At 41.4% G+C, this 26,678-nt stretch overlaps 1 protein-coding gene and 1 non-coding gene across 7 annotated transcripts in view; one reads left to right on the top strand and one right to left on the bottom strand.

Moving 5' to 3' along the window:
- The window catches only part of KCNH7 (potassium voltage-gated channel subfamily H member 7), a 376,531-nt gene that overhangs the window by 228,364 nt on the left and 121,489 nt on the right, over positions 1 to 26,678 (bottom strand). The gene's annotated exons all lie outside the window — the stretch shown is intronic.
- LOC140703459 (U1 spliceosomal RNA) lies at positions 6,764 to 6,930 on the top strand. The gene has a single exon (XR_012082845.2). It is a non-coding gene; the product is annotated as a U1 spliceosomal RNA (small nuclear RNA).

The following is a 26,678-nucleotide window of genomic DNA, read 5'->3' as shown; positions in this document are numbered from 1 at the left end:
CTGGAGGAATCCCAAATCGGAATTAAGATTGCCAGAAGAAATATCAACAACCTCCGATATGCAGATGATACTACTCTGATGGCAGAAAGTGAGGAGGAATTAAAGAACCTTGTAATGAGGGTGAAAGAGGAGAGTGCAAAAAATGGTCTGAAACTCAAAATAAAAAAAAACTAAGATCATGGCCATTGGTCCCATCACCTCCTGGCAAATAGATGGGGAAGTTATGGAGGCAGTGACAGATTTTACTTTCTTGGGCTCCATGATCACTGCAGATGGAGATAGCAGCCACGAAATTAAAAGACGCCTGCTTCTTGGGAGGAAAGCAATAACAAACCTTGACAGCATCTTAAAAAGCAGAGACATCACTTTGCCAACAAAAGTCCAAATAGTCAAAGCTATGGTTTTTCCTGTAGTGATGTATGGAAGTGAGAGCTAGACCATAAAGAAAGCTGACCGCCGAAAAATTGATGCCTTTGAATTGTGGTGCTGGAGGAGGCTCTTGAGAATCCCCTGGACTGCAAGGAGAACAAACCTATCAATTCTAAAGGAAATCAAACCAGAGTGCTCAGTGGAAGGACAGATCTCAAAGCTGAGGCTCCAGTACTTTGGCCATCTCATGAGAAGAGAGGACTCCCTGGAAAAGACCTTGATGTTGGGAAAGTGTGTAGGCAAGAGGAGAAGGGGACGACAGAGGATGAGATGGTTGGACAGTGTCATAGAAGTAACCAAGATGAATTTGACACAACTACGGGAGGCAGTGGAAGATAGGAGGGCCTGGCGTGCTCTGGTCCATGGGGTCACGAAGAGTCGGACACGACTAAACGACTAGACGACGACGTGTCAAGATGTTATAAGGTTCGGGAAAGTCTTGATCTCCACTGCCATTTCTTTTTTGTTTGAAGTTTCCAAGAGGACCAATTTATCCATGAGATTGGCATGCTCTCCAACTTCTTGTTCTTGCAGAAAAGCCATGTTTCTACCACCCCCTGCCACTGTATGTCATTTTTGAGTACATATGGCAAGGCTCCTTGGGGAACCATCATGACTGAATATATGGAGCTCAATCTCAAAGTTTAAAGTCTTAAGCACTCAAAGCCCTGATCCTGGATGCATGAATTTGTCATCTCTGTCTCTCCTACATTCATGGTTGTTCGCTCAGAATCTCAAATTCTTTTCATCCCAGATATGAAGGTAATCGCAAATTTTGGTAGATTCATAAGAATCAAACCAAAATTGTCCCCATCCCTAATTGCTAGATTACAGATCTCATGATCCCTGGCCCATTGGCCATAGTGGCTGGGAGTGACAACAATATCAGCTAAGGGCATGTCAACATGATCTCACAGGTTGGGCTAAACAGGGTCACTAGGAGGTCATTTGGCGCTATTCTCACATCAAAATAGCAAAATCAATTTGCCTGCTATCAATTTCGCCAATATTGTGAAGTGGCTTAATAAGAGAGCCACTTCATATGTCGGTATATTATACACCTCCTCAATTATACCATGTAAAAAATTATATAAAAGCACTTTTAAAAAAAGCCAAAGCAGTAAGAAATAGGAGCGGACAAAGAGGAGGGAAATTTTCTTTGCTTTTCTCTTTAGGTCTGGTCAAGAGTCTGCTTGCAGCTGAACAGGGCAAGTTTTGACCGTACCGTACCTTTAAGAGAAAAGCAAAGAAAAAATCCCCCCCCCCTTTGCCTCTACTTTAGCATTTTTTAAAGTGGCCTGCCCTAAAACATTAAGAATCTTTTTAACTTCCTCCACAGAACAGAGGAAGTGCTTAATTTGTCAATATCCTGAAGTGGCTCTCTTCTGAAGCCACTTCACAATATTGGCAAATGGAAAGAGGAAGGCTTACTCTGGATCATTTTCAGTTATCACATATGCTGGAAATGATCCAAACCAGACTGATTCTACCTGAACCAAAAAAAGAAGAAGCCCTGCAACAGGGACCAGAAAGGTGCAGATAGGATCACTCTGGGGAAGGCTATTTCATTCTGGCAAAAACATCATCTGATTGTCATCTTTAGGAGCCAACCCGCCCATCCCATCAGAGGATCAAACAGTGGACTGAACATCTATTTAGCCAGCCTCTATGTCAAGCCATGGTAACACCTTTGCCTTGTATATGCAAAGTTCTTGCCCACCTTAGTGGGAAAGGCCAAGGAGGGAAATATTGAAACCATTTCTAGTGGGATGGATCGTTTTCTTCTCCATGAATCTTGTTTGGATGTAAGAAGAGATGAAGAACATACAGGGAATCTAAAATACAGATAAGGATGTCACCTAGTTCATCAAAGGAGCAGCATTTTATTTTCATCATTATCCAAAGAACAGGGAAGACATACAACGGCGCCTCGCTAGACAGTTACCCCGCATGACAGTTTTTTTTGCTAGACGTTGCCTTTTTGCAATCGCTATAGCGATTCGCAAAACAGTGATTCCTATGGGGGAATTTCACTGGACAATGTTTGGTCCCTGCTTCGCAAAGCGATTTTCGCTAGACGACGATTTTGACAGCTCCCTTCACACTCGCAAAACGGGTGTTTTCGGGATCTAAGCTTCGCAAGACAGCTATTTAAACAGCTGACTGGCGGTTTGCAAAGCGGCTTTCCTATGGCCAATTTTTGCTAGATAACGACGATTCTTCCCCACTGGAAAGCATTAAACAGGTTTCACTGCATTCCAATGGGGAAATGCTTTTCGCTAGACAATGATTTCGCTAAACAGCGATTTCAGTGGAACGGATTATCAGCATCTAGCGAGGCACCACTGTATTGCAATGAGAATTTAAAACCAACAACGTTCAAGTGGTTTAGATATATTTACAGGAAATAGGGAGATTTCACAGCAGGTTGTTTAAGAGAAAGCAATTTAAAAAAAGAAATAGGCAAGGTGTTCTTTGCTGGCAGTGAGAAGTCAAGAAAGAGAAAATGGTGGAAGTGAAGAAAGTAGTTATTAATATATTTTATCACCAGTTACATGGAAGATAGTCCACATATTCTAAGAGAGTCCATTTTGGAGAGCAGACCAAGGGATCTGAACATACCTGAGGAAAGGTTCATGCTTTCACTATCTGAAAAAAACAAGTATTTCTCCTACCCATCCCCACATTACCATGGTCCCCCAGATGGAATAGAAGAGTGCTTCAGCCCTGTTCAAAAGTAACAGAAGAAAATCAGGACTACTTCTTCCTTCTTTCGTATTTTTTCAGCGCTCCAGAATTATGGCATGTCTACTGTCTCACTAACAATGAAGAGTCCAGAAAACGAACAAGCTTCTCATCGGCATAAGCTTTGGTGGACAGTAACCCACTTCTCAAGATGTGTAAAGGCACCACAAGTGTTTTTGTTGTTCTCACTGCAAGACACTTATGTATCTCCTTCAATAGTTTTGCATTTACTGTGACCATAACTAAAATTTGCCAGCTGCCTTATTCATCCTTATGACTTGCTTCTCCCAATATATTATTAATGCTGTGGTCTGCAAACTGCTCACCGAACTCTGATATGCATTTGTTACTGTCTGACCAAAGTATCCTAACAACAGTATTCTGGGGTCACAACATAGGTGTTTTTTTTTTTGTCTAGGAGACTTTTAGATTATCAAATGATATTTTCCCCAAAATACTCTCTTTTGAGGGACCATGAGATTTGATTAATATCTCAATTGTGCATACTTTTATGACATCTCTGTGTTGTAATGGGGCATATCACCTAGAAAGGACATGAGACTTTTCTCTGAATACTATAGATGACAGTAAAATCTTCATTAAAATGGAGAAATAGCAGATCACTCAAAAGAAAGACTTTTGGGATGAGGATGAGGATGATTTAGATTCTTCTCCAATCATTGGAAGAATTAGCAGTATATGATCTCTGGAAAAACATATCAGGCAGAACCCTAATAATAATATTTTTTAAAAAATTAAGAAAAAGGTAAAGACCCATGGCACCTTAGAGACAAACTGTTATACTTTAATCTGAGCTCTTGTGGACAATCATGAGTATATGGTACTTGGCATACAACATCTATTCCTTGCCTTCCTACTTTTCCTCTGCTTATATTTCTTCACATGGTTTGTCTGGTCATAAATGATTTCAACATCCAGCTGAATGTGCATGTTTAATAAAATATGATGCTGATCTGGTTGATTTGGACTCTCACGAAGGCATCACAGCAGAGGAATGTGGAAAATGAATGTAGAAAAACACCTACACAGCAGACACAACTACTTAGGTTATAGTATTTTCTGACCAGTGGGACATCCCTGATTGTGCATGTGGGGCTTGAGATTAAGGCTGAACTTCTTATTATATTTATCTTTTTATTTATTTATATTGTAGTCACATAGGTACAGTATGTAGCTACAGATGAAGGGTGATGGCTCTCAGACGTGCATGCCACTTTTTGCCTAGCAAGAAGTGAGCAACTGCATTTGAACCACTCTCCTGTAAAGGCTTTTTATTTTTAAAATGGTGTTTAGAAGTCAAAGACAATAGCCATCATTTTATCACTACTGGGAGCTATATCAACGCAACCGATAATGAGTTGCATGTATGGTTCAAGGATATTATATAGTTTTGTAGAAATACAGAGATGGCAAGAATTCTATTGTCCCTACTGATGCATGGGCCATCTGCCCCACTCTGAAATACGCAGATATGTGCAAGAGCATATGACTCTACTGCCAATTTAGTCAATTGTTTTCAGAACCAAGAACAGCTCCATTAAAGCGGAACTCCTGCTTTTCCCTGATTTACATGTCACAAGAAAGCTAAAGGAGAAATCCTTCCTATACAGTATTTAAGATGCAAGGAGGCAAATTCAATTTTAGATCCCAGAGCAGGTCCATGGGTCTATCCTAGTTATAACTATGATGGGATTTAGCCGAATTATATTAAATTAATGGCCTTATTCTTTTAGGAATGTATAATATAAAGTCAATAGTATAGTAGAGATGTGCTGACTAGCTCTGTCCTTCTCAAGCATTACCTCCTTCTTTTCCAAAGCCATCTATGAACTGAAGACTGAGCCTCTAACAACAGAAGTTTTCTCCACTTACTTGAATTTCCTGACTGTGAAAGCAATTCAAGTTTGTGTCCTTAAGAAACAATGACACTGGGATTTAATTAAGACTGGAAAATGGTCAGTGAGTTTGGTTCTGAACCAGTACAGCTGACAAGCTTGTGACATAAGAGTGCAGCTCACTCAGCTACAATTAATAATAAATATTGACCATTTCTTGTAATACAACACTATGTTTAATTCTTCCATAAGAAATGTGTCAAGATTAATTTGAATGTTCATTAGTACAGAACCATTTTATTTTTCAGTGATTCTCTATAAGCCGACGTTTGCACTGTGGCACCAGTGCTGCCATCATCTGTATTAAACTATGAAGTAAAACAAACAAACAAACAAATGCCTCTTACTGGCTTGAATTACAATTTCAAAAACATATGCAATATCCAGAATGTTTGCTACCTTGCTCCTGAAACCGCCAGCACGTAAGTCATAAAAGCTTACATAGAGTCACACCCAAACAAGAAGGTACAATGCTTCTTCTCTAAAAAGAAAGTTTGATGGTGATGATTGTTCTAGGCTAACTGGGCACCTGAAGACAAAAAGCTGCCTAGAGAAAGCTCTCTAGTGGCATTCCCTTGGGGAATTCAATCTCAAGTGAACACAAATATTGTTAACTTTTCGTGGATGTGTACTAAAAGCTAAATGTCAAGGCTGATCCCTCAGATCATTCTTGCCTCATTTCCAAGACTCCCTTCAGGGAGCAAGCTAGCAAAGAAGTGTTAAGCTGCAGCTCTATATACACCTAGAAAACATTTGGTTTCTGGGTTCTTGCCAACCTGACTTCCATTTATGGATATGACACTGACAACTGTGCTTACAGCATGGTTGATCATGATCATCTGAGAATTTTTCAGGGAGAATCCTACCTATTTGTTTTAACTTAATCCTTCAGCTGCCTTCACCCTTGACAAAGAGGCATATAATAAGCACTGGGGGTGTTCAGGAAGTCTTGCTGCTGCTGCTGTTATTCTTGTTGTTGATTCTTACAAATCAAGAATTGGCATGATGGGTGATGGAGACAAGGATCCCCTACCAACCAGAATTAAAATTTGTTGAACGAGATCATTATGTATGTCTCACACCTCTTGTGCATCCTTGATAATTACTCATACTTCGGTTACCAGAAGAGAATGGATGATAATACTGAACTGAGACTGACACAATGGTGGTTGGAAAATATCGGGATGATTCCACAAATGAATGTGATTGTTCTTGGTCAGGTTTGCAGATTTATAGAATAATCTCATGAATATCTGCTCAGACATTCCATTTAGGCTGGTTGTGCTTACTCTCAGGCTAGTGAATATAGAACTGCAGTCTTAAGAGTACTACAGAGGAACTCCCAATTGAATTTGTGGTCAAGAGCATTTAAAGAATAAATATTTCTTTTCAATACCATTCCTTAAATCAAAGTTTGGTTCATTGTTTCTCTGGTAGCCAGTCATATCAACACAATAGCATATGCTAATACCTGTGCACTAGAGGATTGTGGGAGAAACACTTAGCCCCTGATGGGGGTCCTGCAGGGCACCCCAAAACACTGAGGAGCTCTCTTGGCCTCTGGCAGGACTGGGGCTGTGCAGCCCTGTACTGAGTGGGAGGTGCAGCCAGGGGGTCACCATGCCTGGGGGGGTCAGGGACAGAAGGGGGTAGGAGGTGAAAGGTTCATTCCAACTCATACCTTGCAGAAGAAATACCATGTCATAAAAGTGGTTTTCCTTGGGGGGGGAGGCTCATCCATTGTACTTTGGGTGTGTTGCTGATCCCTATGATTTGCCCAAATGTGGGAATCTCAACTCATAATTTGTGTTAATTGGGGATTGTCTTTGTCATATCCCTGGTGTTTTTACAATGTCTTTACCCTTAGGTTCCTGGCTGTTTTGACCATTCTCTACCATTTAAATTTGCAGTCACAGCCCCATTGGCAATGCTTTGCAAGATGGCTTTTTCTCTCATTGAAACACATGAATTACATAAGACCTATTTTCACCTTTGGGGGAAAGCCATCTTGTGAAACAGGGTCCCCCCCCCAAAAAAACTGTCTTGCCAGGCAAGGACCCAAACATTATCCAGTGAAAATCACCCATAGGAACAATTGTTTTGCGTAACATCGCTCAAAAAAGTCATCGTCTAGGCAGTGGTCCCCAACCTTGGGCCTCCAGATGTTCTTGGACTACAACTCCCAGAAGCCTTCACCACCACCTCTGATGGCCAGGATTTCTGGGAGTTGAAGTCCAAGGTTGGGGACTAGTGGTCTAGAGAGGCACCACTGTACAAGATTTTTTAAATGATGTTTTAATAGTGAGGGAAACAATGCTAGCTACCTTCCTCCTTCTTGTGGATTTAAGTTCTCCTGACAAGAGGTGCCTCTAAAAGGCATTTTAAAGCTCCCCCCTCACACAGAGAAAGGCAGACAAACAGAAATCAAGCCCAAAAGGCTGAATGTTAAGCAAGACGGCAACAAGCCAACTAGCACTTTGAATTTTCAAATTTTTAAATGAAGCAGCAACCATCCAAGTTTTGGACAAGCCAGACAATATGCTCAGTTGTGCAATTTGCACCATTCTGCACACACACACAAAAGCAAATGTATGGTGTGTGTGTGTGGGGGGGGAATGGGTGAATTTAATGCAACAAAAGAAGTTAGTTTTCACCCAAAATGCAGTCCTTGCCAGCATGAGAACTCTCTGAAGAACAAGAGGAGATACTTTACCATCCCACCTGAATTTGTAGTTCTTCGTCCTTGCCTGGAAGGATGAGACAAGTGTGGATTTATGTCCCCCCCCCCTTTTTTTTTAAAATGCTGCTTTTATCTTTGACTCTGCTGTTCTCTCCTTGTGGATTTACAGCAGTTTGGGGTTGTTTGTATTTTATCATGTTGCATTGCTTTTATAGGTTGTTATAAGCCACCTTGAGGATGTCTATGTCAAAAAGCAGGATGTATGTCTTATAAATAAATAGACCTCCCAGGCTGCCACTTCACTTTGCCCTCTCACAATCTCTAATACCAAGGAACCGGCACCTCCTTGTACTGTACTCAGTGTCTATGTACCAAATCCAGAATGAAGGAACATGCAGGAACCTTTTTGGTAAATGATTCATATTGCCTAAACCCGTGGAAATGATCAGGATTTAAGATACGTATGCTCTATACCTCACCCTTTGCTTCTCCTTCAGCACAAATTAGAAGAGCTTTGGGTTCCAGGTGAGAAACTAGAATTCATTTCTCTATGGTTCCAATGACACAAACAGAAAGCCATGAAAACGGAGGGTTGTGACAGAACAGCAATATGTTATGTAGCAATTTGCTCATCTGCACACCCCCATGATATTTACATGAGCCACCCTATCAGACATAGGGTGTGAGCGTGCCCTTCTGACAGTGACTGTCCCTCTCTCAGTTTTAGCTCAGAGATGAGGGACCCGCAGCCCCATGGGCAGCATGAAGCTCTCAGTGGCCCAGATTTGAACCCCAACACTCCCAGTTTTCCCCCCAAATATTTATTTTAAAAATTAAAGATTAGGGTCCTCAACACTACAAAAAGTCTGTCTGTAACAAAATGTGTGGAGGCAATATTTCTCTCCCCCCCCTTCCTTCATGACGCCCATTTTTTTTAAATAATTTGCCACTTGAGATTGCAGGGAGTGTTTTTGATTTTAAAAAACAGGAAAGGGGGAAAGGAGGTTTTTGCAGGGGATTAGGACACAGGAAATCACCCTGCATTAGACAAAGTGTAGATGTTTAAGGAGTATCCATACAAACACACATACGATATGCAAACATATGCACATGCCGGCAAGTAAACACAAACATTCTTCTTGCCTTTCCATGACAGACAGCCATTCTGAAGAGGAGATGCTTGCTAGTAGGGATGGCTACATATTAATTATCTCCAGTACTGGAGGCAATACAACTGGAAAATCAGTTGCTAGAGAACGTGAGGGTGCTCCAGGTGTCCTCAAATCAATTCTGAATTATAGGGACCCTTTCTTTCCAGGGTTTTCTAGGTAAAGACCCTCAGAGCAGTAGTTTCCAAGCCAATGTTCTCTGTACTAAAACTCCCAGAAGTCTTCCCCACTTGCTGTGCTGGCCAGGGCTTCTGGGAGTTGTAGTCAAGAACATCTGAGGATCCATGTTTGGAAACCACTGCTATATTACACACAAGTCCTGCTAGCACACTCCCAACAGGCAACTAACTGGCCACTCTGTGTGGCTAGACGGACCTGTGGCTTCATCCAGCAGAGCTCTTATGTTTATATGGTCTCCCTGCCCCGCAAAACTCAGTTCTCAATGACATAAAGACAAAAACTTCCCTCTTTAAAGCACTCTGTGCCTCCATCTTATGCCAATCAGCTGGGCAAGGGGGGCAGAGATGCACAATTTAAGTCAGAGAGACAGCATACAGAAAGGACTGTGGTGTGGACTCCCAGCTATGTGACAGGAGTCTGGAGTGTGGTTTGAGTGAGAAATTAGCAGCACAGAGGGTGATGGTGAATTTGGCCACAAAGTGTATGGCTACCCCTAAAAGGTGGCACACAGAAATTCCCAGGGCAATAGGCATCTGCCTTAGGCACATGGGGAAGAGGCGGGTTCATACCTATTCCTATTGTTAAAAGTATTGCTGCTCAAGCACATGACTGGACTGCCCCTAACAGAACTCCACACGTCACGTTAACTACTTTGGAGCTGCATATATCACATTTGTTATGGTTGCTGTCAGGTTGTCTTCAACATATGGTGACCCTCTGAATTAATGACCTCTGGAAGGTTCTGTCCTTAAGAGCTTGAGTCAGGGCTTAATATTGCAAACTAAAGGCTGTGTTTTCCTCTTGAGTCAATCCATCTCATGTCATGTCTTCCTCTTCTGCTATTGCCTCTAACCTTTCCTAGCACTGTTGCCTTTTGAGTTAGTCTTGCCTTCTCATGATGTGTTCAAAATATGATAGCTGCAGTTTAGTCACTTCAGCCTCTAGTGAGAATTCAGGCTTGATTCAATCTAGAATCTATTCCAGAAGTCCATGGCATCCACAATGCTCTCTTCCAATACCACATTTCAAATGAGTCAACTTTTCGCCCTGTCAGTTTTCCTTGCTGTGCAGTTTTCACATCTATACATAGTACAGTACTCGGGAGTATCATAGCATGGATGATCTTGGCCCTGATCTCCAGCAAAAGATCCTGTTACTTGATAAGCTTTCCTAGTTTATTTACAGCTGCCTTCTCAGGGTCAGTTCTGAAATTACTGGCATTCAGTCAGGATTCCTGGATGAAGCAGTACAGTTACTGTATATTGTGTGAAATGGGTAATTTGTTTGTAAAGACATTTCTGAGGTACATAGGTACAACTCCCATTAGATTTAACTCTTGTTATTATACCAAACTACCTTTAAGTGCAGTTATTTCATAAAGTGTGACTTAAGTTTAATGCTAGTTATTTTTAAGCCAGTCTGAAGTGAATAAAAATAAATGTGTAAAGAAAAAAAAACATTTACAACAAATAGGGCTGTGCCTCCATCTATGCTTCATAAAGAAGAAACACTGGATTATTGATCAAGTCTCAGTTTGAAGGGCAATAGAAAAACAAGGATGGGGATTTGAGTGCAGGATCAAAAAGGCCCCTCACACTTTATCACAGCAGGATCAGTGCCATAAGAAAAACAAAGAAGACAATGCCAGAAAGAATGAGGGAATGAATGAAAAGCAAATTCATGATCTCACACAGTGATAAATCGGCATAGTTGTATGGCCAACTCTAAGGGAGGACCTTCGGTTAATTGAGCCACTACAGGCAGCCATTTGCAGCCATAACACACATTCATTCATTCATTCATTCATTCATTCATTCATTCATTCATTCATTCATTCATTCATTCATTCATTCATTCATTCAATCTTTTTACCCAACCTTTCTCCTTAAAAAGGATGAAAGGCAGCTTACATCCTTCACATACAATATATAAAGCTAAAAACAGTAAATATACACATATTTAAAAGGATAAAATGAATACCATGCTAAAAATGGTTAACAAAAATGACACCAAAATACATTCAAAGCAGTAAGGCATAACAATCCATTTAAAAATTCCACTCAGGCAGCCAGTCACTCAGGGAAAGCTTGCGTGAAGAGAAAGGACAGCAAATATGGGGCCAGCCTAGCTTTCTCTCGGAGGGAGTTCCAAAGTCTGGGAGAAGCAACATAGAAGGCCCTCTCCCCTGTCCACTTGTAAGAGTGGAGGAACTGAGAGAAATGCCTCCCGGGAGGATCTTAATGCCTGGGCAGGCTCACAGAGGGAGATGTGGTCTTTGACATAGCTTGGGCCCAAGCCATTTAGGGCTTTAAAAGTTAAATCCAACATTTTGAATTGTGCCAAGAAGCAGATCAGCAGCCGATGGAGCTGCTGTAACAGGGTTATGTAATCCCTGCGACCAGCTCCAGTTAGCAATCTGGCTGCTGCATTTTGGATATGGTCAGTAGCAATATGCAACAATGGCTGGGGCTGCTACAATTGACTGGAGGAGTTGTAATATGACTAGATGTGGCAGGATTAGACATTACAGAGTGGAAACTGTCATCATGATTCATGGCTGTGTCTCTGGCCACTACTGTCCTGATGAACTGTACAACTCATCAGATTCCACCCAGGCATGTGATGTTGCAAGCTGACTAAACCCACAAAGCCTAAACCTGAAAAAATTGAATAGAGGCCAAATGTTTCCCCTGTGTCATCTTTACAAATGTGACAGAGGGTGGGATTGTTGCTTTCTTGTGTTTCACCACAGTGGCCAGAATCTTCCACCTAGCATAGCCACAGCCCATGGCAGCTGAGAGGATTCTGGGAGTCGTAATTTTAAAAAAGATTCTAAGCTTTCAACATAATGTGTAAATCAATAAATCCATCAATTAATCAAGCAGTCTGGGCTTGAGGTGGTAAGAAATGATCAGAATAGAAGAGCGCTCCAGCAGAACTGTGAACTACAATTGTGTGTGTTATATACCATCAAACTGGAACCAACTTACCGTATTTTTCCGTGTATAGGACGCCCCATGTATAAGACGCCCCCCCTACACTTTTCTAACCCCAAATTAAGAAATCTAAGTGGAGCTTAGCAAGTGAAGGGGAAAGCAGGGATCAAAGCCCTGCAGGATCACTTTGATCCCTGCTTTCCCCTCCACTTGTTTTTGTTCTCTCCTCATTTTACTTCTGTGTGTAAGACGATCCTCAATTTTTAGTCCAAAGATTTTAGACAAAAGTATAGTCTTATACACGGAAAAATACGATATAGTGATCCTAATAGGGCTTTCAAGATAAGTGAGGTATTTAAGAAGTGGTTCTGCCAATGCCACCCTTGCCCCAGTGGCCAAACAGTGATTTGAAACCCACGTCTCCTGAGTCCTAGTCTACCTCTATACCACGGTAGATACCCAGACTATGATTGCCCAATAAGAGTGGTGCATAACTGAGAGAAGAACACTAGAAAACATGGCAAAGAGAAGGAAAGAAAATATTTAAAAAGCTACAGCAACTGGAAGAGGGCCAGAAATAGCCACTGGGGATGCCTATGACATTTCTGATTGTGCCAAGAGAGGGCGCCAATGTTTCCTTGGGGCCACAGCCTCTCCAGTGCATGTGGAGAGCAGAGGGCCTAGAAGCGGAGAAGGATATAAAAGTAGGAAGCACAGAAAATTCTCGTTACTTTAATTACTACTCCCACTGAAGCCACACTTTACAGTTGGAAATGTCAAAGTAGTAGGCAGCGATAAATTAATTTATCTTTGGTACCAACCTCAAGGGAAAATAAAAACATTCTCCATTTTAAACATTTAGGTAAACTTGAGGACAAATTTATCACCTTCTGCATTGTTTATGGCTTTTTGCAGATGTAATCACTGAACAAGTTAACTCAGGGGCCGTATTAAATCTGAAAAGAAAAGACTTGGCTAGCTCTTACTGCACTGTTTGTCATTTTAACCTCTACAGCAACCTTTAATTAAACATTCTTTCCAGCTCGAAAGAGTTATGTAAAAACAAATTTTAAAATGCAAAATGGTCCATATCATAGCAAACCCATCTTCAGTCAGTAAAATGGGCATGCTGCATACCCATACATGAGTTATTGAAAAGGGCAGTGGGGAGGGCATGAGTGCATCAGTACAGTTGGGGGGATGTGGAGTCTAGAAGTATCCAGGAACTTAATATTTTAATGAGATGATTCACACCACACAATTATAGCAGACTGGTACCAGTTTAACTGTACTTAATTTGTAGTTTGGTAAGTTACTAAGACTTCTCTGCTTGGGAGGCTCTAGCCTTCTTGCTTGAATCACAGCAGACAATGTAAGTTCCTAATCAAACTACAGATCGCAGGATTCCTCAGGACAGCCACACCAGCTGAAGTGTTATCAAAGAGCTATAACTGTGTCAATTGGATCCCCTCTTAGTTCCCTCTTATTCTTCTGAGACGACATCCTAGAGGGGTGGCAGGTCTTGTCCTCTATGCAAAGGATTCAATAATTCTGAAGGACATGCAAGGACAGCCAAAGGATGAAGAAACACCATTGGTAAGGTGCAAGGTTATGATAAGCAGAAAGAGAACAAACTCAGAAGTCTGCTTACAGCCAAAGAGTTACCCAAAAATACTTCTTAAAGAAGTGCTTAAAAAAGAAAAAAAAAGGAAGAGGGAGATAAAATATATCTGTGAAAATCTGCATATCATTGACTCCCTACCTTTTTCTAAAGCTCTACACTTCTGAAGAATGAAAAACAAACAAAGACACTAAAAGCAGCAAATAAGGAAAGTGGTGGTGGGGAAGTTCTTAGAAAAACCAGGATGATTCAATAATGAGAGAGCCAGGAAGTTTCTTGGGTGTCCCCGAGGAAGGAATTGTTATTTTCCAAAATAAAATGTTGGGCTGGAATACACTTGGCACTTCTGACAACAGCTTCTTCTTTGGTATGTTTTATGCCTTTCTGAATATACAGAGAAGATGAGTGAAAGGAAATGTTAGACACTTAGAAAAGACGAGGCAGCTACATGAAGTACAGATGGAAAATTAAGGAACTGGGGAAATGCCATCTTGACTTCTAATGGAAATGATCATACTACCCCACCCCCACTTCTGAATGTTATAGGAGAGATTCATTTGGATTTGATCACTAAAATCAAAGACAGTAGCTTTTCTGCTTTTGTTAATTAAAGAGAGAAGTTTACTGGGTTTCTCTTCTATCTTTGTTCTGCTAGCTGGTCATACAATGATGGAGAGGAAAGGCCCATAGTAGAAATGTGACAGAATTCTCATATGATATGGAATAAATTCCAGGTTCAACCCCTGGCATATCTGAACAGGGCTGGGAAAGAATCTTGTGTGAATCCCTAGAAAATGGACATATTTCAGTGTAAGCCATGAGTGGGGAGGCCCTCTAGAAGTTCTAGATTTCAGTTCCCATCATCCTTGGGAATGGGTTAGAGAAGCTGGGGAAGGGTCAAAACTGTCCTGCCTCTGATGTACACCATACTAACAGCCAGATTTACCTCAAGGAAACCTTTTGTGTCCCTTATACTGACAAGACCAAGTCCTAATGACTATAAAAAGCTCAGGCAAACCGAAAACCCTTTGCCTCGCCTCAAAAAGGACAATGCAATGGGGGCCAAGCAAGCCTTTCTGAGCAGAGTGGTCTACAACTGGCACACCACCAGTGAGAAGGTCTAGTTCTCTACTAACTTTGCCTCAGTATCCATTGTATAACCATCACACCTCCTATTCTGCGCACATCAACTTTAATATTAACAGATTTATTTGAGTGTGAATTTTCATTAATCACAATCTAATCCAAATTGTGCTCACACTAAAATGAATCTGCTAGTCTTAAGGGTGCCACAAGACTTGCTGCTAAGATTGATTTATTATTTACTATTTATTATTTTTGGAGAGAAGAATGGCATATAAATGAAAATAATAATGATAGAATAATAAATAAATCTTAGCTACATAAGCTAGCTTGATAGCTCAGTGGTTTAGATATCTGTCTGCAGATACCTTGGGAGTTCAATTCCCCACTATGCCTCTTGGGAGAAGGGCCAGCCTTCTCCCAAGCTGCACGTACACACACACACACACACACACACACACACACACACACACACACACACACACACACACACACACACACACACACACACACACACACACACACACACACACACACACACACACACACACACACACACACACACTTCATATAAATGATAAAATGCAGTAAAACCTAGTGACAACCTGAACAAATTTATTTTATATTAAAATGCTCACCACTTAAGTGGGAGAACAGGAGTTCCCAGTCTCCAAAGTCCTGCTGAAACAATTCCACCTTACACTCCCTCTTTAAGACATGCAAAGATGTCATACTTTACAGGGACTGTAAAGTACTGTATGACATTTCCTCAAGAAGAGGAAATCCAGAGCACAGGGGCAGCAACATGGAAATATATTTTTCTAAATGATTCAAGTTGAACTGCTTTGATTACTGGGACTTTTAGAAGGGCAGTTCGCGATGACCTCAGCTGGAACAGAGACTCATAGAGACAGAAGTGGTCCAACAGGAAAAGCAGACAAGACTGGCTTGCTTTTCAGAGTAGGCAACTGGCAAATTTCTGATTCCTTTAAGAATGGGTGGGTGAAAATCTTTATGGCAGAAAAAGCCTCAGCAGAACCAGAAAAGCAGTGACTAGGTATGGTGTAGTGTACAGTATAGAGTGATGGACAAGGACTCTGGAGGCCTGAGTTCAAATCCCCATTCAGCCATGGAGACTCACAGGGTGTGTGGAACTGGTAAAACCATTTCTCTATTATCTTGAAAGCCCTTTTAGGGTTTCTATAAGTTGCCTGATGGCACACAAGAACAACGACGGTTGCCAATTCTGTTCTATCCCATTCCCTGAGATTTCAAAACCAAAATCTGAAATAAAGGAAAAGATCTTCATGAAATCACAGAGTTAGGGCAGCCAATGGCTGAGGGAAGATAATTTCATTTGAGTCAGATGATTTTAGAAGTGGCCACAAGGGGTAAAAAAAGCCCAGGATAGAGGTAATATCAAGTCTTAGAATATTAACACATCAATATCACAGATATCAAAACACTTTTGCAGTGAGACAAGCCTTAGGAGTGAAGAAAAGTTGGTCACCCAGGCGTTAAATCCATCTTGCGCACTCAAATAAAAGGTTATCCTCTACCAGCACTATTTGCCCTGAAATTTATCTGCCAGCCTGGAAACCCACAGAAAAAAGTGCTCAGAGACATCAAGAAGGCACTGCGAGACGCACCAAACATAGTGGTGACATTATTGAAGACATGTGGGTGACATTCTTTGTAGATACACCCTCAGTCCCCTGCAATTTCATTTCACTTGAGCATAGCCCAGCAGGTGGACCTCATGCTTTGTAAGCAAAGAGACCCACACTGAATCCCCAGCACCCTCAGCAAAAGGAACACAGGAGAAAACATCTCAGATCTCAGCCACAGGAGATGATGGTTGGTGTGTGTTTGACCCAAGAGAACATGGTCCTTTCATCTGTGAAATCACCCCTGCGCCTCCTATCTCTCAATTGTTATTGAGGAAAGCAGGTTGAAGGTTACAGTGCATTACGTTTGATGAAAACATTTCCCTTGGCATCAAGGGACTCCTCCCTCCACCCCACAAAAGCATGACAAAGGCTTTAGATCAGCAGATGCGAAAACATGGAATAGGCAAAGCACTTGCCATTCTAACACAACTGGCTGTGCCACTTTTCATTATGACTGTGTAACTGGAAAGCAACCTAGAAAATAAATATATAAAATGTAAATCTATCATATGCAAATCAGACTGAAGGCAACAGATGGTCCCTTTGCAGGATTTAAAAGTGACTTTTTAAAACACTGGAAGTATATAAGGTAACACTTGGGGGCAGAGATTTCAACACTCAGCTCCCACGAGCCTTCTTGATTGACTCCACAGATTATTGCATAGGAACATGGCATTATTTTGGCCTCTGGTCGTGAACTGTGTCCTTCTCGTGGGAAGCAAAAGTTCACAGAAAGACTGATCACCCGTCGAGAAAGTCATGCTCCGCTCGGGCCAGAGGCGATCTCCTTGCCCTAGTGACAACCAACTAATTAACCGGCTGTATTTTTAAACTGCAGATGTTCTCTGGATGATGTACACATCATTAAAAAAAAATTTAAAATGTAAACCAAAAACAAGAACTGGAGACAGTACATTAAAAACATAAAGCTAGTGGCAAAAAATGGAAATGAGGAAGCATACAAAAACAAAGTAAAACCATCAGAAGTGGAACAGCGATAGCAGCAAAAAGTGTAGACTTTTTACAGCACATTGGAAGTCGACCCTTGACTCCAAAGAGGTCATAATGTAGGTACCTGGTGAGTCTTCAGGCTGGGCATTCCAGGGTAAGGAAGCACCTTGGCCTTGGCAGCTGCAGGTGGCTTTTGTTCCGAGAGGCACTAAGAGCAGGTAGACTCTCAGCTGCACTTAGGAATGGACGTACCCTCTTCTCCTATCAGATTGGTGGTCTCTGCTACCAAAGGTTGACAGTACATGTAAAGGGAGGTGCCATTGTATTAGGCAGGGTGGCTAGGATTCATTTTTTTTACAGAAAAGAAATTGGTCTACCTCCGGGAGAGGCATTATTTTTCCAACGCTTGCTTGCTTGATTTCTTTAAATTTGGAAACAAAGGGGTGGGGGGGAAACACGGCACAAGACTGGAGGAGCCAGAATTTTCATGAAGATAAGGTATACCTCCAGGGATGTTCTTCAGTGGATGCCCCTGGAGGTGGCATAAACATCAGACAGGGTACAACCCCCTAGAATAGCACTGTTATCAATATCTGATAAGCAACAATGGAAGTGGGTAGTACAAGACTTGATAAACTTTATCAAGGGGTTGATAAAAATATCTTTAGAAATGTTTGGGGAGTTTTTATTGTCTATATATTAATTAAAGAGAACTACCAAAAGAATCAGCACAGTTTTGGAAAGGTAATGGGGCATCATAAATTAAATCAATGCAGGATGTCTTCAAGGGTTCCCTGTGGAGGGGGGACACTCTATGTATGTATGTATGTATGTATGTATGTATGTATGTATGTATGGATGGATGGATGGATGGATGGATGGATGGATGGATGGATGGATGGATGGATGGATGGATGGATGGATGGATGGATTATGTATATGTATGTATATGTATGTATGCATACATGCATCTATCTATCTATCTATCTATCTATCTATCTATCTATCTATCTATCTATCTATCTATCTATCTATCTATCTATCTATCTATCTATCTATCTATCTATCTATCTATCTATCTATCTATCTATCTATCTATCTATCTATCTATCTATCTATTTACTTCGTTTTTAATTTGTTCATTTTATAAATGTTTGTGTGCATTTTGCATTCTTTAATAATACAAAAAGAAAGAAAGAAGAAGAAAAAGGTACCACCAAATGCACCATTTTAAAATTGTGACACCTGATGTGTCCATCAAGCTTCATTCCAATCACACCAGGGTCTTAGATGCCAGAAGGAACCATTTCAAACTCTTGTAAGGAATCACATTTGTAATGTTTCTGCATTTATAAACAGAATAAATCGAACTATTTCCTGAGCTGGCTAATAGCTCAGTGGTTTAGGTGTCTGGACTGCAGGCCCAGAGGTCGGGACTTCGATTCCCCCCTGTGCCTCCTGCAAGCAGGGCCAGCCTGTGTGGCCTTGGGCAAAGGCCCAGGGCAGCCCTAGAAGAAAGGAATGACAAACCACTTCTGAGTTATCTCTGCTTCGAAAACCATGGAAAGAAAGGGTCACCGTAAATCAGAATTGACTCTGACAGCATGCGATGATGATGATGATTTCCTAAGAGTTAATAACTGGCAAAACATATGCAGAAAATGAAGTGAGAACCATTCAGCCTCATGTAGGTGCTGTAACTGCTGCCATCTGTAATTTGGCAAACCAGTCAACTTCAGGTTTATAACAAAACAGTTTTTTTAAAAAAAAAAATCAGGATATTTACAACAATATAAAATATAAATATAAAATATTTCCAAGAATATACGATACAAATGCATTTTATATTCTTACTGTGGTTCAGCTATAGTGCAATGCACACACACAAATATTCAGGACAGCTCTACTGGAGGGGCACTAGGCAGAGAGAGTTCACTTGGAACGTGATCTGAGTCAGAGAAAGACCTTTGAGAGTATCTGCGGGTGGTGTGAAGGTGATGGAAGTTGTGGAAGAGTTCAGGGAAAGTTGAAAGCAGGTGCAAATGCAGCAGCCCCACTTGAAGTGCTATTGGTATCTGTCTAGCCTATTATCTTGTTACAGCCTGGTAAATAAAATGTCCTGTTGTGTTCACTCCTGCTTGAACCTGTTTCATTTGCTAACTCTAGACCGCAGAGGGAATTTAGTTGGGACTGTGGTTTGAGGCACAGAAAAAGTGTTTGATAGGTAAAAGCAAAACAGAAATAAAAAGGGGAAAGGCAAACGTGGTGGCACCCTTTTGGTTTATGAACTTTGAATTGTTACGTTACCAACAACAACAACAACAACAACAACAACAACAACAACAACAACAACAACAACAACAACAACAACAACAAAAAGCACACTATACATATACCCTACCACTTGGTAAGGCTCCTTTTTTTCAAACTACAACTCCCAGTGTGGCCATTCCAGTTGAGGATTCTGGGAGCTGCAGCCCACAAAGGACCACGCCCAAGCTCTGGTATATTCTCCCTTCAGATTGCTCTTTTCTTTTGCATTAAGAAAACATGACCATAGATGACAGAACCATTTCCTCTAGTATTCCTTTATTTCTTCAGCAGCCCTGTGGCGGCTTGGAAGAAAAGAAGAGACGGTGGCACGGGAGCCGGAGAAATTAGAAGTGGTCACCAAAGTAAGAGAAGAGGCTGGATGTGCAGCCACGCACCAAACTTTGAGAGTGAACAAGTATCTCTTCAGGCTGCTTTATTCTTAGTGATTCCATTGACCTATATGTTATACCTAGATAGTATTTCTCTCTCTCTCTCTCTCTCTCGTGTGTATGCGAGACACACACATACACAAGCATGCACGCGCACACACACACACACACACACACACACACACACACACACACACACACACACACACACACACTTACTTCCTGACAAGATGGCTTCTGCCACCATCACTAGGATATATGGCTATGTGTGGAGGCACCGTAACTGTGCCTCTTCTTCCTGCCAAGTCTGGCTCCCCAGGACTCTATCAAGTCCTCTTACTCTTTGTTCTGCTGCTCACTATTCTCCTCCTCTTCTCAAGATACTTTTCTGTCCCTAGCAAGGCAGGCCACAAGCACTGCATGAAGTGGGGGAGAGGGAAGAAATCTCCGCCAACCTGCTGTGGAGGGACAGACACACACAAAAAACACAACTCCTGACAATTGCCAACTACTTGAGTCTCCCTTATCAGGAGAAAGACAGCTGATAAATAAGACCAATAAATAAATAATGTCACTTCCTGCGATTTAAGGCTGGCTACTGCCAGCTACTATACTCACTCTTGCCCATGATGATATGCATGTGTAGTCACAAGCTCCTCTTCCACTTCCTGCTCTGGCTCTGTATGGTCACTTCCCACCTGGCCGCCACTGACTAGAGAAGTCCTAGCGATGGAAAGTGCTATTGCCATGATAGAGAATGGCCCTTCACTTCCTGCTTGCTTCCTTCCTGTCAGAAGAACTTTGGCCACTCTTGGCTTTCGTTATCGGTGTGCAATGTTTTAGGTGAAGCCAGTGGGGATGGGGACACCGGGACAGAGACAGGTTCATAGCCCCATTTCTCATCCGTTCACCATTGAACATATAGAATAACTTGTGAAAAAGTCTACTGTGAGGTGTACACCTGGCCTAAGCCACTGCATAGAGCTGGAACAAGTGCTCAGATCAACTTTACCCACCTGAAGCTTTGTCATATTTTATGCATGCCAGTTTCCTATTTCAAAACAAACTCAAATCCTTTACTCAAGGGAGGACAGCTGATGCTGAATGTAAGTATCCTCTGAGGAATCCATTAGCTGCTTTTTCTAGCACAACACATTCAAGAATTGTTTTATCTGGTAAGCTTAGCCAAAGTTATGAATCTTCACAGCTTTCATTTTATTCATAGTTGGAAGAAATTTCAAAACCTGAAGGATATTTTCTACATGTTCTCTATTTCAAACATGCTCCAAAACCCCTGTCCTTTCCACTCTCATTATGCTTTATGACTGCACTTCAAACTAATCCAATTAATGAGACAACCAAGAAGTTAACGAGGAGATAACAATGAAGTGGGAGACCCAGAATCAGAAATAAGCAACATGGTGCCCTCTATAACTCCCAATAAGTCCCACTTAGCATGCCCAACAGTAATAGATTACAGTGTTTGGAGTCTAAAGCAACCGGAAGTCGTGAGGTTGCTTCCTTCTATCTTAAATAATAACTGGGTTTTCTTACCTAGAGCTACCTGCAGTTCCTGAGACCCTTCTCTTCGATCCTGCCTGGATCTCCTTCCCTCTACTCTTGCGATGCATTCAGGGCCAGCTCTACCATTGGGCATAGAAAAGTGACTCCCTACCCTCTCCCCTAGGCTCTAAACACTGGGGGGACAAGGGCAGCATCTCCCTTGAGTAGTTTTTCCTGAGCCGTTGGACACTCCTTTTTGACGGAGGGCAGAGCTCTATATGCCACGTAACCTCTCCTGAGCTCTTCAAACAAACTGTATTGTCAAAGCTTAGGCTTGGAGTGTTTTAAAAGTGTTTTCTCAGAACTTCTCCTTCTGTTTTTATACTGCTATTTTATTGCATACCCCTTTATTGGGGTGCATAGTGAGAATAAAGATTATTTGTAAAACATGTACCATAAATTATAACATAGAAAAGCAGGAAAACTCATTGCCTCCAGTCCATGGACCAGCACTACCCCATCATTATCGGAACCATAACACCATCCTAAATGCATTACAGTGGGGGCTTGACTTGAGAACTTAATCCATATTGGAAGGCGGTTCTCAAGTCAAAAAGTCTGTAGGTCAAGTCTCCATTGATCTACAGTGCATTGAAAACCGATTAATCCCGTAACAGGCCGTTTTTGTTCCATTTTGGTTTTTTTCTGGTCTGTAAGTCAATTCTCAGGCTGCAAGTCAAACCTGAATTTTGTGGCCAGAGAAGTCTGTAACTCAAAAAGTCTGTAAGTCAAGCCGTCTGTAAGTCAAGGGTCCACTGTACTCTTGTCTGATTTATGAACCTAAGCAGCATCAGGCCTGGTTAGTATTTGGATGGGAGACCAATAGGAAATGCTATTTATCTCCAAGTAGAGTTAGGAAAGAATCTGGATCAATGACCTGGCTCAGTATAAGGCAGCTTCCTCTGCTCTTAATACTTTCAAAGCAGGACTCAATGGCAAGGCTAGTCAGCTACCATACACGGAAGAGGTAGTGGGAGATATCTTGTGCTTTTCATCAGGTTGCAAAATATCTTTGGCTAGCCCTGCCCAGACTTACAACACCTATTCTCTCTTTGCTCCTTTATGCGCTTTGCCTCACTGTGACTGAATGATGTTAGAAGAAAGCAGGCAGGGCGCTGCCCAATCATGGGAGCAAACGAGCCAGCCCATTTGATCAATCTTCCTTTGTATGCAAAAAAAGACTTCGCGTTTCTGGGTACTCTAGCTAGATCTTTGTTTTCTCCTTCAGGAGACCTCCAAAGGTCAAACTAGAGCATATGGTCCAATCTGAGCAGAAAGGCAAAAACCTCCGCACCATTTTGCAGGCCCTGGGGAGCAAGGAAGAGTGACCTAATAAAAACGTGCAGGAAAGATTTATCTTCTTGATAGAGGAGAAGAAATCGTCTTCTTAGTAGCCAGGGAGCTATATTTGGGTCAACCTGTAGCTGTACAAGGGTCTTCCTCTCTCATTAGCGTGAACTGAGACTGCCCTCCTTTTGTGCATTAACATATCTGTAGTTCTGCTTTCTCCTGAGCTATTTCCCCTTTTCTCTCCTAGTCCTCCTTCATGTCTTTGCCACTCTAGAAGAAAATGGCAGGCACCTCTTCCATTTTCTTTCTTATCTCCTGTCCTGGAACCTTTCCTCACTCCTCTTCTGCTTTTTTTCCCCTTGTGATTCCTATGGCAAGGTGGCCCATGTCTCAAAAGCTGTGCCGTCATTCAGAGGATATGCAACTTCCTTCTAGCATTTTATGGGTCACCTTAGTTATTTCTACAACTTCCAAGAACATACCTTTTTTATTTTATGGAGGAGTATGGGCTTCCCTGGGTTGTAAAAGAAGGTTTTCTTCCCTCAACCCCATCACCCTGAAACCCTCCATCTCCACAAGTTATTCTTGTCTCTTGGAAGCTCACCAATGGAATTGAATGTAATCTATTATGAAACATGCTGTTAAAAATAAAATGTTAGAAATAGCACGTTTCTACCCAGCACGGAACAAGATTGATTACTGCAGTGAGTAAAAAAAATAAAATATAAAGAGACAGTTTGGAAAGAATGAAGTACAATGCGCTAGATTAGTAGAATGAGACTCTAGTGTTAATTATGTCCCACTTATTATGTAAGAGTGTCAGCAATGCCCATATTAATAGCACCTGTGGTTCTTCACACAAAATATTTCAAGAGGTAGGTACAGAATTGCTGATATATTTATGATACATCAGATTACATCTTGCACTAGAGTCACATTTATACCCTTAATTTTGCACACACTTTCATGATGTAGAAGATTCAGTAGTTTTACCACCATTTTTTCTCTCCAAAGGCCCTCCAGAAAATATCTATGTATTTAGAAAAATAGCACAATTGTTTGTTTGCTGTATTCATGAAGGCTTTCACTGCCGGGATCTAATGGTTGTTGTGGGTTTTTCGGGCTCTTTGGCCGTGTTCTGAAGGTTGTTCTTCCTAATGTTTCGCCAGTCTCTGTGGCCGGCATCTTCGGAGGACAGCACTCTGTGCTCTGGACACTCCATTGTTTGTTTGTTTGTGTTAGAGGTCCTTTGCAGAGACCTGTCTAATCAAAAGATATTTCACATGTTACCCCACCTAGCCTCTCTTACAAATTGCTGCTATTTATTTTAAGTATACAGGAAAAGAGAGAGAGAGAGAGAGAGAAGAACCCTACCACTGTACAAAGAAGTGTACCACAGTCCTACCCATTGTGGTGTAGTGGATGAAGTGACGGATTGGATACATGAGACCTTGGCTTGAAGCCCTGCTTGGCCATGGAAAGGGGATGGATGAGTGAGTGGAGCTGGTAGAACAACACCTTGTATATCTCACTGACCACAAAAGCCCTCTTAGCGTTGCTTTAAGTTGGTTCTGACTTGACAGCACCCATAGACATGAATTGGTAGAATTTATTCTATGATGAGCTGTAATTTTGAGAGTTTTCCTTTGGAAGGAGAGAGATACAATATAAAATAAATAAAAAAAATTAGAAAACAAGTAGTTTACTGAAACAGCTGTTGTGGAACCAAGCTGGGTGGAACTTTAAAAAGTTCCCTTTTAGACTATTTTCAGTGGCTTGGGCGTTCTGGAATCTATTGTCCAAAAAGGAATTTTTCCTTGCTCTGCAAGTGGAATGCTATCCTTCCCTTCCTAGGTGTATCTGCATTGCAAGACAAAAGTAGCACTAGGAATTTCCCAGTGCCCAGAATGATTTAGGACTCCAACTGAAACTTTGGGACAGTTGCTCACACAGGGATAGATGGGAGAAATACGCACTGGCTTGACCTTACCCTGCACAAAGTAAGAAGATAATCTGACCTGGCTCATCACTTTGCACACATATGCACAGCTGTTTCACATTGGAACATTCACCACCTTAGAAAGTGATGCACACTAGCCATGGCTTAACACAATGGTGATTCATGTACTGGGAGAGTGTTGCCTTCCCCCCAGATTCAGCAAGGGAGCATATCCCACCCCAGCTTCAAGCTACTGGTGGCTTTATGCCCAACAGTGCATTCTGTTTTTATTGTTTCGACCCAAGGTAACAGCCACATTCCATGGCAGCTCCCATACTAGACATATAAGTTGTAGTTGAACAGATAACATCTTCCTTCCTTCCTTCCTTCCTTCCTTCCTTCCTTCCTTCCTTCCTTCCTGCCTGCCTGCCTGCCTGCCTGCCTGCCTGCTTGTTGTAACAGTTGGGATTAGTTTATGGCAATAGACTTTGAAATGGACCAAAGACTCCCTTTCAGGGGCAAAATGTGTGTTTTTGGGGTGGGGTGTGTGGGAAAGTCACAGCAAAATAAAAGGCCCTACTCTTAAATATATTCATTCAACAGCTAAAGCATTAAATCACAATTAGAGTAGAGTCACTGAATCAATGGAATTTACAGAGCTTGGCTCACCAAATCCTCAACTGATTCAATAGCCTAACTCTACTTGCAACTTACCACTGGATTTCAACCAATATTAAATTGTCATCTACTCCAAGTAACTCCCCCAGTGCATTTTAATCCAGATGTTTTGGTTACTGAAACTACATGGCCAGCAGTGACCAAACAAATCCCCAATGCCTTTCTGAAACAAAAGGGCTTGTGTCTTTGGCATGCAGACTTAATGCACAGGTTCATTTAATTATCCATTACAAAAGATGTTTACTATGGTCCTGTACTGACCTGTTCATGTTTCTGTTGAAAAATAAGGTGTCACCCACAATATGCAGAGGGGAGCTACCTCTCCACTTCACTTAAATGGAACATCTCTATGATCAGTTATGAGAAACGGATACATGCAAAATCAAATATTTCAGTGTCTGTGGAATCAAAAGAAAATAAATGGTCAAGGAGTTCTGCTACATTTGGTGCAAAAGGTATCTTACCATAGCTATTTTCACTTTTAAGGCCTTATTGTACTCTGAGTTACCTTTTCCCTTAGACCCACAAAATATTTTCCTCTTAGTTCTCACTTATTTTATTTGCACATGTGTTCAGAGAGAGTGAGAGAGAGAGAGAGAGAGAGAGAGAGACTCTTTCTTAGAATCACTGTAGGTTTTCACTCCCCTCTCCTGTTATAGACAAAATTTACAATGAACAGAGATTTGCCACATAAAAGGGAAGTGAAAAGACAAAAAAGAGGGGATTTATTAGACCTGTACAGAACATTAGCTGTCAACATTTGGCCCCAAACACCATGCTAAGTAGAAAACATCCTTTGCCACTTAGTTAACCAGTTATAGAGAGGGAGGAAGAATCTCAGTCAATGATTAGAATGAATGCAGATATGTAGATGGATTAAACTGTCTTTAGGATCTTTCTAGCTTGACAATCATGCAAGATTAAATTGCTTTACATGTGCATGTTCATTATTTAATCAGTCACTGAACCGCCTTCATTGTGTTTCTGTTGACGTTGGCCAAACAAAGAAGTCTAGCTGTAGTGATGAATTCTTAATGGTTTATTGGTGGCAAAGGGCCACTAATATGACATGTTGAAAACATACCTACCGAATGGGAAGTTGGAACTTGTTAAGTGGCACTGTGCA

Source organism: Pogona vitticeps, chromosome 1 (assembly GCF_051106095.1).
Source record: "Pogona vitticeps strain Pit_001003342236 chromosome 1, PviZW2.1, whole genome shotgun sequence".
NCBI classification, from domain to species: domain Eukaryota; kingdom Metazoa; phylum Chordata; class Lepidosauria; order Squamata; family Agamidae; genus Pogona; species Pogona vitticeps.
This window is presented reverse-complemented; position numbering and strand designations above follow the sequence as displayed.